Raw genomic sequence first — 10,296 nt, 5'->3', positions numbered from 1 at the left:
GTTTGCCCCGGGTGCGCACCTCGCGTGCACCTTCGCCGCGGTGGGCACCATGGCGTGCACGAAGTCGGAGCCCGGTTTGCCCCGGGTGCGCACCCCGCGTGCACCTTCGCCGGGGTGGGCACCTCGGCTGGGTTGCGCGCCCTGGTGCGCACCAAGGAGCGCTCCGAAGTGTGCTCCAAGGTGCGGCGTGCACGAAGTCGGAGCCCGGTTTGCCCCGGGTGCGCACCTCGCGTGCACCTTCGCCGCGGTGGGCACCTTGGCTGGGTTGGGCACCATTGAGCGCTCCGAAGTGTGCTCCAAGGTGCGCACCATGGCCCTCCAAGGTGCGCAGCATGGCGTGCACGAAGTCGGAGCCCGGTTTGCCCCGGGTGCGCACCTCGCGTGCACCTTCGCCAGGGTGGGCACCTCGGTGCGCACACCTTCTCAATGTTTTCTTGCCTTTTCTGGAAATTGGTGAAGGCAGCGCATCAAAGGTGCGCACCTCGGTGTGCTCCGAGGTGCGAACCCGAGAGCGCTCCGAGGTGCCCACGAAGTCGAAAGTCGGGTTAATTGCATTGTTTTCCCCGGGTGCGCTCCGAGGTGCGCAACATCGGTGCGCACCAAGGAGGGCTCCGAAGTGTGCTCCAAGGTGCGCACGATTCGGAGCTCGGTTTGCCCGGGGTGCGCACACCTTGGCTGGGTTGCGCACCCTTTGTGCGCTCCAAGGTGCGCACGAAGTCGGAGCTCGGTTTGCCCCGGGTGCGCACCTTCGCCAGGGTGCGCACCTTGATGCGCACGCCTTGGCTGGGCTGCGCACCTTGGTGGGCGCCATGGTGCGCACCTTTCGTGCGCTCCAAGGTGCGCACGAAGTCGGAGCTCGGTTTGCCCCGGGTGCGCACCTTGGTGGGCGCCATGGTGCACTCCGAGGTGCCCAAGATTGGTGCGCACCAAGGAGCGCTCCGAAGTGCGCTCCAAGGTGCGCAGGTGCGCGCGAAGTCGAAAGTTGGGTTAATTGTCCGGTTTGCCTCGGGTGCGCACCTTGCGTGCACCTTCGCCAGGGTGGGCGCCTTGGTGCGCACACCTTGGCTGGGCTGCGCACCCGGGCGCGCACACCTTGGCACCCGCGTTTCCTTCATTTTAAATTTTTTTTTTTTACAATCTCTCAAGTGGGAAATTCTATAATCTCAACTTTTTTTGCCTTTTCAGGAAACTTTTGAATGGAGCGCATCATTGGTGCGCTCCGAAGTGTGCTCCAAGGTGCGCACCTCTGGTGTGCTCCAAAGCTCTCTCCAGCTGCGTGCACCTGCCCCGGCCGCGCACCCGGCCCCGCCCAGCTTCGCTCACCTGTCCCGGGCGTCTGGTGCGGAACCTTAGAGTAAGAAACATCACCGTGCACCTTGGCCAACGTGCGCGACTCGACCGAGCGCGCACTGGCCGAGGTGCACACCGATTTCACCTGGGTGCGCGCGCAGCACCTCGGGCGCACCGGGGTGCGCGCACAACGCCCGGGTTGCACCGTGGCCTGTGTGCTCGGGGCGCCTCGGGTGCGCGCTCGGTGTCGCCCCCGCGCGCGCGGTAGTGCGGGCAGCGCACCCCGGCCCGGCCCGGCCCCGACGAGAACGCAAACGGGCAAAAGGTTTATTCAAATAGCATTGCGACGCCCGGCGAAAAACTAAGAAAGGGTGCAACACCGGGACTTCCCGGGAGGTCACCCATCCCAGTACTACTCCGGCCCAAGCGCGCTTAACTGCGGAGTTCTGATGGGATCCGGTGCACTAACGCTGGTATGATCGCACCCGTTATGAGCTTGTCGCAGTGTGTACTTAGCAAACCGCGACCCACGTGCGAATCCACCCCGGCCACCCACCCCCGTCGAGGTGCACACCCTCCCTCGCGAAGTGCGCCCCGTTCGCCAAGTGTGAGCCCTGCCCGGGTGCGCGCACCTTGCTAGGGCGTCGGGTGTGCACCCGGCCCGGCCTACGTGCGTGCACCTGGACGGGGCGTCGTGTGCGTGCAGTGTCCCGTCTGCAACGCGGTGCCCACACACCACCTCGGGCGCAACGACCTGCGCTCACATGTGGGCCGAGTGCACCTTGGTGCATGTTCGGGGCGCCTCGGGTGCACGCTCGATCTTGCCCCGGTGCACCAAGGCGCTCGGTTTGCCCCGGGTGCGCACTTGGTGCAAGGTGGGCACCCAAAATAGGGATCAAGCACCAAAACACAAGTTTCGGGATGCAAAATGGGACCCAAGGACCACAAATGCGTTCCAAGACCCATGATGGGTCCACGAGAACAAAAATGTGTTCCGAGACTTAATAAACAAATATTGGGTTTTAGGAGAAGAAACATGCTCTGATGCCCAAAACGAGAATCGACCCCGAAAAGGCCACAGGCCAAAAGTGGGATGCGAGACAAAAAAAAATGGGACCCGAGGACCAAAATTGGGTTCCCAGGTCGAAGACAGGGCAACCGGACAAGAAACGACCTCTAAGGCTCGAAATGAGTCCCGACGACTAAAACTTGACAAGAAGCACCCATCAGGCACCCAACTCGACACCCATGGGATGCCGACCCACCCGGGCTTCCACCTAGCACACCTTGGCACCCACCCACCCTCGCACCCAACCTCGCACCCAACTTAGCACCTTTGAACCCACATTGGCACTCACCCTGACCCTGGCACCTTGGAACCCACATTGGCACTCACCTTGACCCTGGCACCCACCTTTGCACTCACCTTGGGACCCACCCTGGCTCCCACCTCGGCACCCACCCAGACACCCACCTTGGTTCCTTGGCACCCACCTTGGATCCTTGGCACCCACCCCGACACCCACCTTGGCACGCAACTTGGCTACTTGCCACCCACCTTGGCTCCTTGACGCCCACCCCGACAACCACCCCGTGACCTACCCTGGCTAGGGTTGGTGCACACCCACCCTGGTGCCCACCTTGGCACCCACCCCATGACCCACCTTGGCACGCACCTTAGTACCCACCCTGTTACCCACCCTAGGACCCACCCCGTGACCCACCTTGGCCAGGGTGGGTGCACCCACCCTGGTGCCCACCTTGGCACCCACCCATCCTAGCACCCAGCCTGTGACCGGGCTTGGAACCCAACCTTGCACCCGTCTTGGCCAGTGTGGGTGCGCACCCATCCTGGCACCCACGTTGTGACACACCCTTTAACCCACGCACCCTAGCAGCCACGTTGGCACCCACCTTGGAACACAACCTAGCAACTTGGCACCCACCCCGTGACCCACCTTGGCATCCACCATAGCAGTCGCCCACTTGGCACCCACCTTGGAACCCAAGTTGGCACCCACCTCGGCACCCACCTTGACACTTGTGGACCCACCTTGCCACTCACCCTAGCATCGACCCATCCTAGCACCCACCCTGGCACCTTTGCACCCTAGCACTCACCCATCCTAGCACCTAACCTGTGACCCACCTTGACACTCACCCTCGCACCCACCTTGGAACCCAACCTAGCACCCACCCACCCTGACACCAACCCTAGCACCTACCCACCCTTGCACCCACCCTGTGACCCATCTTGGCACCCACCCATCCTACCACTCAACCTATCACCCACCTTCTCACCCACCTTGGCATCCACCTTAGCACCCACCCACACTGGCACCTTGGCACCCACCTCGGGCAAGGTGGGTGCACACCCACCCTGACACCCAATTTAGAACCAACCGAGCATGTTACCCACCTTGGCACCCACATTGCAGCCCACCCTAGTACCCACCCTATGACCCACATTGGCATCCACACCCTAGCACCCAGGCACCTCGACACCCGCCTTGACACGCACCCTAGCACTAAACCTGTGACCCACCTTGGAACTCACCCTAGAACCCACCCACCCTGTGAACCACCTTGGCATCCACCTTAGCACCCACCCACCTTGGCACCCACTCTAGCACTCACCCATCCTAACACCCAACTTGTTACCCACCTTGGCACCCGCCCTCGCGTCCACCTTGAAACCCACCCTAGCACCCACCCACGCAGGAGCCCACCTTGGCACCCAACCTAACACCCACGCATCCTGGCACCCAACTTGTGACCCACCTTGGAACCCACCCTAGTACCCACCTTTGAACCCACTATATCACCAACCCACCTTGGCACCCACCCTATGACCCTCTTTGGAATCCACCCTAGCACGCACCCACCCTGGCACCCACCATGGAGCGCACCCTAGCACCCACCCACCTCGGCACGCACCTCAACACCCACCTTGGTGTGCGCACTGCGCCAACCTCTCAAAGACCCTATGTGGTGCGCTCCAAAGTGTACACCTTTGGTGCGCTCCAAGGTGCGCACCTTTGGTGCACACCGAGGTGCACACCAAAGTGTGCACCGAGGTGAGCACCAAAGTGCACTCCAAGGTGCACACCAAGGCGTGCACCTTTGGTGCGGTCAATGCAAACGAATTCGGAAGTTGGGGTCGATGTCCTAATCGCTGCTGCAGACTACACGTATGAGAATCGGACAAATAGCTTTATATAGGGGAGGTGTTGCGTTTGATGGGTCGACTCCCCTGGTTGTGTGCACTGCACCAACTTCAAAGACCCTGTCTTGTTTAAGAAGTCAAAAGTTGGGGTGGATGTCCTAATCATTGCTGCAGTCTACGCATGTATGAGAATCAGACAAATAGCTTATATAGGGGAGGTGTTGCATTCGGTGGGTTGACTCCCCTGGTTGTGCGCACTGCGCCAACCTCAAAGACCCCGCATAGCAGAAGAAGTCGGAAGTCGGATTTTGGTGAGCACCAAGGCGTGCACCTTTGGTGCGGTCAACGCAGACGAATTCAGAAGTTGGGGTGGATGTCCTAATCGTTGTTGCAGGCTACACATGTATGAGAATCAGACAAATAGCTTATATAGGGGAGGTGTTGGGTTTGATGGGTCAACTCCCTTGGTTGTGCGCATTACGCCAACCTCAAAGACCTTGTTTTCGTTAAGAAGTCAAAAGTTGGGGTCAATGTCCTAATGGCTCCTGTAGGCTACACATGTATGAGAATCGGACAAATAGCTTATATAGGGGAGGTGTTGGGTTTGATGGGTCGACTCCCCTGGTTGTGCGCATTACGTCAACCTCAAAGACCTTGTTTTCGTTAAGAAGTCAAAAGTTGGGGTCGATGTCCTAATTGCTCCTGTAGACTACACATGTATGAGAATCAGACAAATAGCTTATATAGGGGAGGTGTTGGGTTTGATGGGTTGACTCCCCTAGTTGTTCGCATTACACCAACCTCAAAGACCTTGTTTTCGTTTAGAAGCCGAAAGTTGGGGTCGATGTCCTAATTGCTCCTGCAGGCTACGCATGTATGAGAATCAGACAAATAGCTTATATAGGGGAGGTGTTGGGTTTGATGGGTCGACTCCCCTGGTTGTGCGCATTGCGCCAACCTCAAAGACCCTGCATTGCGGATGAAGTCGAAAGTCAGAGTTTGGTGTGCTACAAGGTGTGGTCGAAGGTGCTCACCTAGGTGTGCACCTTTGGAGCGCAGGAAAAGTGCCCTCCAAAAGTGCGCACCTTTGGAGTGCACAAAAGTGCCCTCCAAAAGTGCGCACCTTTGGAGCGCACAAAAGTGCCCTCCAAAAAGTGCCCTCCAAAAGTGCGCACCTTTGGAGCGCACAAAAGTGCCCTCCAAAAAGTGCCCTCCAAAAGTGCGCACCTTTGGAGTGCAGAAAAGTGCCCTCCAAAAAGTGCCCTCCAAAAGTGTGCACCTTTGGAGTGCACAAAAGTGCCCTCCAAAAGTGCGCACCTTTGGAGCGCAGAAAAGTGCCCTCCAAAAAGTGCCCTCCAAAAGTGCGCACCTTTGGAGCGCAGAAAAGTGCCCTCCAAAAAGTGCCCTCCAAAAGTGCGCACCTTTGGAGCGCAGAAAAGTGCCCTCCAAAAAGTGCCCTCCAAAAGTGCGCACCTTTGGAGCGCAGAAAAGTGCCCTCCAAAAAGTGCCCTCCAAAAGTGCGCACCTTTGGAGCGCACAAAAGTGCCCTCCAAAAAGTGCCCTCCAAAAGTGCGCACCTTTGGAGCGCACAAAAGTGCCCTCCAAAAGTGCGCACCTTTGGAGCGCACAAAAGTGCCCTCCAAAAGTGCGCACTTTTGGTGCGCACCAAGGCGCTGGTTCGGTCGTTGCAGGCGAGTTCGGAAGTTGGGGTCGATGTCCTGAGCGGAGGTGCAAACTACACAGGTGTCGGAATCGGACAAATAGCTTATATAGGGGAGGTGTATGCTTCGATGGGTCGACTCCCCAGGTTGAGCGCACCGCGCCAACCTCAAAGACCCTACGGTATGGATGAAGTCGGAAGTTGGGTCCGATGACCGATTCGATTAGTAGGTATGCTCATGAGGTCGGAATTTGGGTCCGATGACCTGCCATGTGCAGGAAGGCGAATGTTGGCACTGTGCGTTGCAAGGTGCACACCAAGGTGCTGGTGCGGTCTTTTTAGTCGAGTTCGGAAGTTGGGGTCGATGTCCTGATCGGAGGTGCAAGCTACACAGGTGTGGGAATCGGACAAATAGCTTATATAGGGGAGGTGTATGCTTCGTTGGGTCGACTCCCCGGGTTGAGCGCACCGCGCCAACCTCAAAGACCCTACGGTATGGATGAAGTCGGAAGTTGGGTCCGATGACCGATTCGATATGTAGGCATACTCGCGAGGTCGGAATTTGGGTCCGATGACCTGCCATGTGCAGGAAGGCGAATGTTGGCACTGTGCGTTGCAAGGTGCGCACCAAGGCGCTGGTTCGGTCGTTGCAGGCGAGTTCGGAAGTTGGGGTCGATGTCCTGATCGGAGGTGCAAACTACACAGGTGTGGGAATCGGACAAATAGCTTATATAGGGGAGGTGTATGCTTCGTTGGGTCGACTCCCCGGGTTGAGCGCACCGCGCCAACCTCAAAGACCCTACGGTATGGATGAAGTCGGAAGTTGTGTCCGATGACCGATTCGATATGTAGGCATACTCGCGAGGTCGGAATTTGGGTCCGATGACCTGCCATGTGCAGGAAGGCGAATGTTGGGACTGTGCGTCGCAAGGTGCGCACCAAGGCGCTGGTGCCGTCGTTGCAGTCGAGTTCGGAAGTTGGGGTCGATGTCCTGGTCAGAGGTGCAAACTACACAGGTGTGGGAATCGGACAAATAGCTTATATAGGGGAGGTGTATGCTTCGATGGGTCGACTCCCCGGGTTGAGCGCACCGCGCCAACCTCAAAGACCCTACAGTATGGATGAAGTCGGAAGTTGGGTCCGATGACCGATTCGATACGTAGGCATATTGGCGAGGTCTGAATTTGTGTCCGATGACCTGCCATGCGCAGGAAGGCGGAATTTGGGTCCGATGACCGAGTTGATGGCGTGCCATGCGCAGAAAGGCGGAATTTGGGTCCGATGACCGAGTTGATGTTGATGGCCCGCCATGCACAGGAAGGCGGAATTTGGGTCCGATGACCGATTTGAAGGCGTGCCATGCGCAGAAAGGCGGAGTTTGGGTCCGATGACCGAGTTGATATTGATGGCCCGCCATGCGCAGGAAGGCGGAATTTGGGTCCGATGACCTGACATACGCATGGAGTCCGACTCGGGGGCCGATGTTCGATTCGATGACTTGCATTGTGGGTAAAGTCGGAAGTTGTGGTCTTTGACCCGATTCGATGACCAGACTTCGGCTGCTTGAGAATCGGACAAATAACTTATATAGGGGAGGTAGTGTTCTCGAGCATCCTCCCCCCGTGCCCGTTTATGTCGATTGATGCTGGTGCTCGACTGGTTGGAGCGCTCGGATGCAAAAATCTTGCACCAGGATTTATCGATTGTGATGGACACGGCAAGTCTCCTGATTGCTATGCAGGAGCTCATCGTGAATCTCTATGCGGCCTTGGTATGGACTCGACCTGCGGAATGGTTCGGCAATGGTAGTCGCTCCAACACGTCCTTGCAATGGCCACAGAGGTGATTCGACTAGAGCTCCAGTCTAGCTTTTGGGTTGCTTGGCGGACTGGTATAGCCGCGATCGAGTTCCGGCCATGAACGTTTTAGATAGCTCTTGGGCTTTCTGGGACGGAAGTCGGAAGTTTGGGCTGTTGTCCGATTTGATGACCATTCTTCGGATGTGTGAGAATCGGACAAATAACTTATATAGGGGACTGTGTTGTCTCACGCAGCCCCCTCCGTGCCCCTCTATCTCGACCGATGTTGGTGCTTGAAAGGGTTGGGATCGCTCGGATTTATAAACGTGCACCACCATTTGTCGAGTGTGAGGGACGCGGCAGGTCTCCTAAATGCTATACGGGCGCTCTCTGAGAATCTCTATCCGGCCTCGACACAGACTAGTCTTGCTGAATGGTTTGGCACTGGTAGTCGATCCAACACGTCGTTGTTGTGGCCGCCTAGGCGATTCGATTCGAGCCCCCGTCTAGCTTTTGGGTTGCTTGGCGGATTTTGCCCTATCCGCAAGTGAGCTCGGTCCCTAAACGTTCGAGAAACCCGATTGCTATGCGCCGACTCTCTTTCTTGCGAGCCTCCATCTAGCTTTTGGGTCTCTACGGAACGGAAGTCGGAATCTGGGACCGTTGTTTGATTCGACGAGGCAGACTACGGTTGTGCGAGAATCGGACAAATAACTTATATAGGGGAGGTGTTGACTGGAGCATTCTCCCCCGTGCCCCTCTAACTCGACCAATGCTGGCGCTCGAACGGTGGTAGCGCTCGGATTTTCGTTGAGCGCCAGCATTGGTCGATTTAGAGGGGCATGCGAGATTCCCGAATGCTATGCGAGGGCTCTAACGGAAATGTCTATTGGTTTCGGTATGGATGCAATTGCGAGTGGTTCGGCAAAGGTAGTCGTTCCGATGCGTCCATGTCGTGGCCAAATCGATAATTCGATTTGAGCCCTCGTATAGCATTTGGGTCTCTCGATGTGATTCCGCATTCCAGTCCCTTTGGGCACTGCTTGAGCCGCATCCCAGGGGGTTCCCTTCCCAATAATCTGCCTCGCAACCCGATTGCTATGCGGTGAGGCTCCTCGGCCGCCTCGGAACTATCTGTGTATCAGACGCATCGCGGGATAAGGGGTTGGCAACGGTAGTCGCCCCAAGCGCGTCCGATGCTTGGACCATTCCGAGGCGGCCCTGAAGCCTCTTCCGTCTAGCCGTTGGGTCCTTCTCGCCGCATCCCTTGCCTCGCACCCCGATTGCTATGCGGTGAGGCTCCTCGGCCGCCTTGGAACTATCTGTGTATCAGACGCATCGCGGGATAAGGGGTTGTCACTGGTAGTCGCCCCAAGCGCGTCCGATGCTTGGACCATTCCGAGGCGGCCCTGAAGCCTCTTCCGTCTAGCCGTTGGGTCCTTCTTGCCGCATCCCTCGACTCGCACCCCGATTGCTATGCGGTGAGGCTCCTCGGCCGCCTTGGAACTATCTGTGTATCGGACGCGTCGCGGGATAAGGGGTTGTCACTGGTAGTCGCCCCAAGCGCGTCCGATGCTTGGACCATTCCGAGGCGGCCCTGAAGCCTCTTCCGTCTAGCCGTTGGGTCCTTCTCGCCGCATCCCTCGCCTCGCACCCCGATTGCTATGCGGTGAGGCTCCTCGGCCGCCTTGGAACTATCTGTGTATCGGACGCGTCGCGGGATAAGGGGTTGTCACTGGTAGTCGCCCCAAGCGCGTGCGATGCATGGACCATTCCCAGGCGGCCCTGAAGCCTCTTCCGTCTAGCCGTTGGGTCCTTCTCGCCGCATCCCTCGCCTCGCACCCCGATTGCTATGCGGTGAGGCTCCTCGGCCGCCTTGGAACTATCTGTGTATCGGACGCGTCGCGGGATAAGGGGTTGTCACTGGTAGTCGCCCCAAGCGCGTCCGATGCTTGGACCATTCCGAGGCGGCCCTGAAGCCTCTTCCGTCTAGCCGTTGGGTCCTTCTCGCCGCATCCCTCGCCTCGCACCCCGATTGCTATGCGGTGAGGCTCCTCGGCCGCCTTGGAACTATCTGTGTATCGGACGCGTCGCGGGATAAGGGGTTGTCACTGGTAGTCGCCCCAAGCGCGTCCGATGCTTGGACCATTCCGAGGCGGCCCTGAAGCCTCTTCCGTCTAGCCGTTGGGTCCTTCTCGCCGCATCCCTCGCCTCGCACCCCGATTGCTATGCGGTGAGGCTCCTCGGCCGCCTTGGAACTATCTGTGTATCGGACGCGTCGCGGGATAAGGGGTTGTCACTGGTAGTCGCCCCAAGCGCGTCCGATGCTTGGACCATTCCGAGGCGGCCCTGAAGCCTCTTCCGTCTAGCCGTTGGGTCCT

At 58.2% G+C, this 10,296-nt stretch overlaps 1 non-coding gene across 1 annotated transcript; it reads right to left on the bottom strand.

Annotated features, from left to right (window-relative positions):
- Positions 1–1,658: 1,658 nt before the first annotated feature.
- LOC131872025 (5S ribosomal RNA) lies at positions 1,659–1,777 on the bottom strand. Its single transcript, XR_009370210.1, has one exon. It is a non-coding gene; the product is annotated as a 5S ribosomal RNA (ribosomal RNA).
- Positions 1,778–10,296: the final 8,519 nt, after the last annotated feature.

The sequence above is a fragment of the Cryptomeria japonica genome, unplaced genomic scaffold, assembly GCF_030272615.1.
Source record: "Cryptomeria japonica unplaced genomic scaffold, Sugi_1.0 HiC_scaffold_505, whole genome shotgun sequence".
Lineage (NCBI taxonomy): Eukaryota > Viridiplantae > Streptophyta > Pinopsida > Cupressales > Cupressaceae > Cryptomeria > Cryptomeria japonica.
This window is presented reverse-complemented; position numbering and strand designations above follow the sequence as displayed.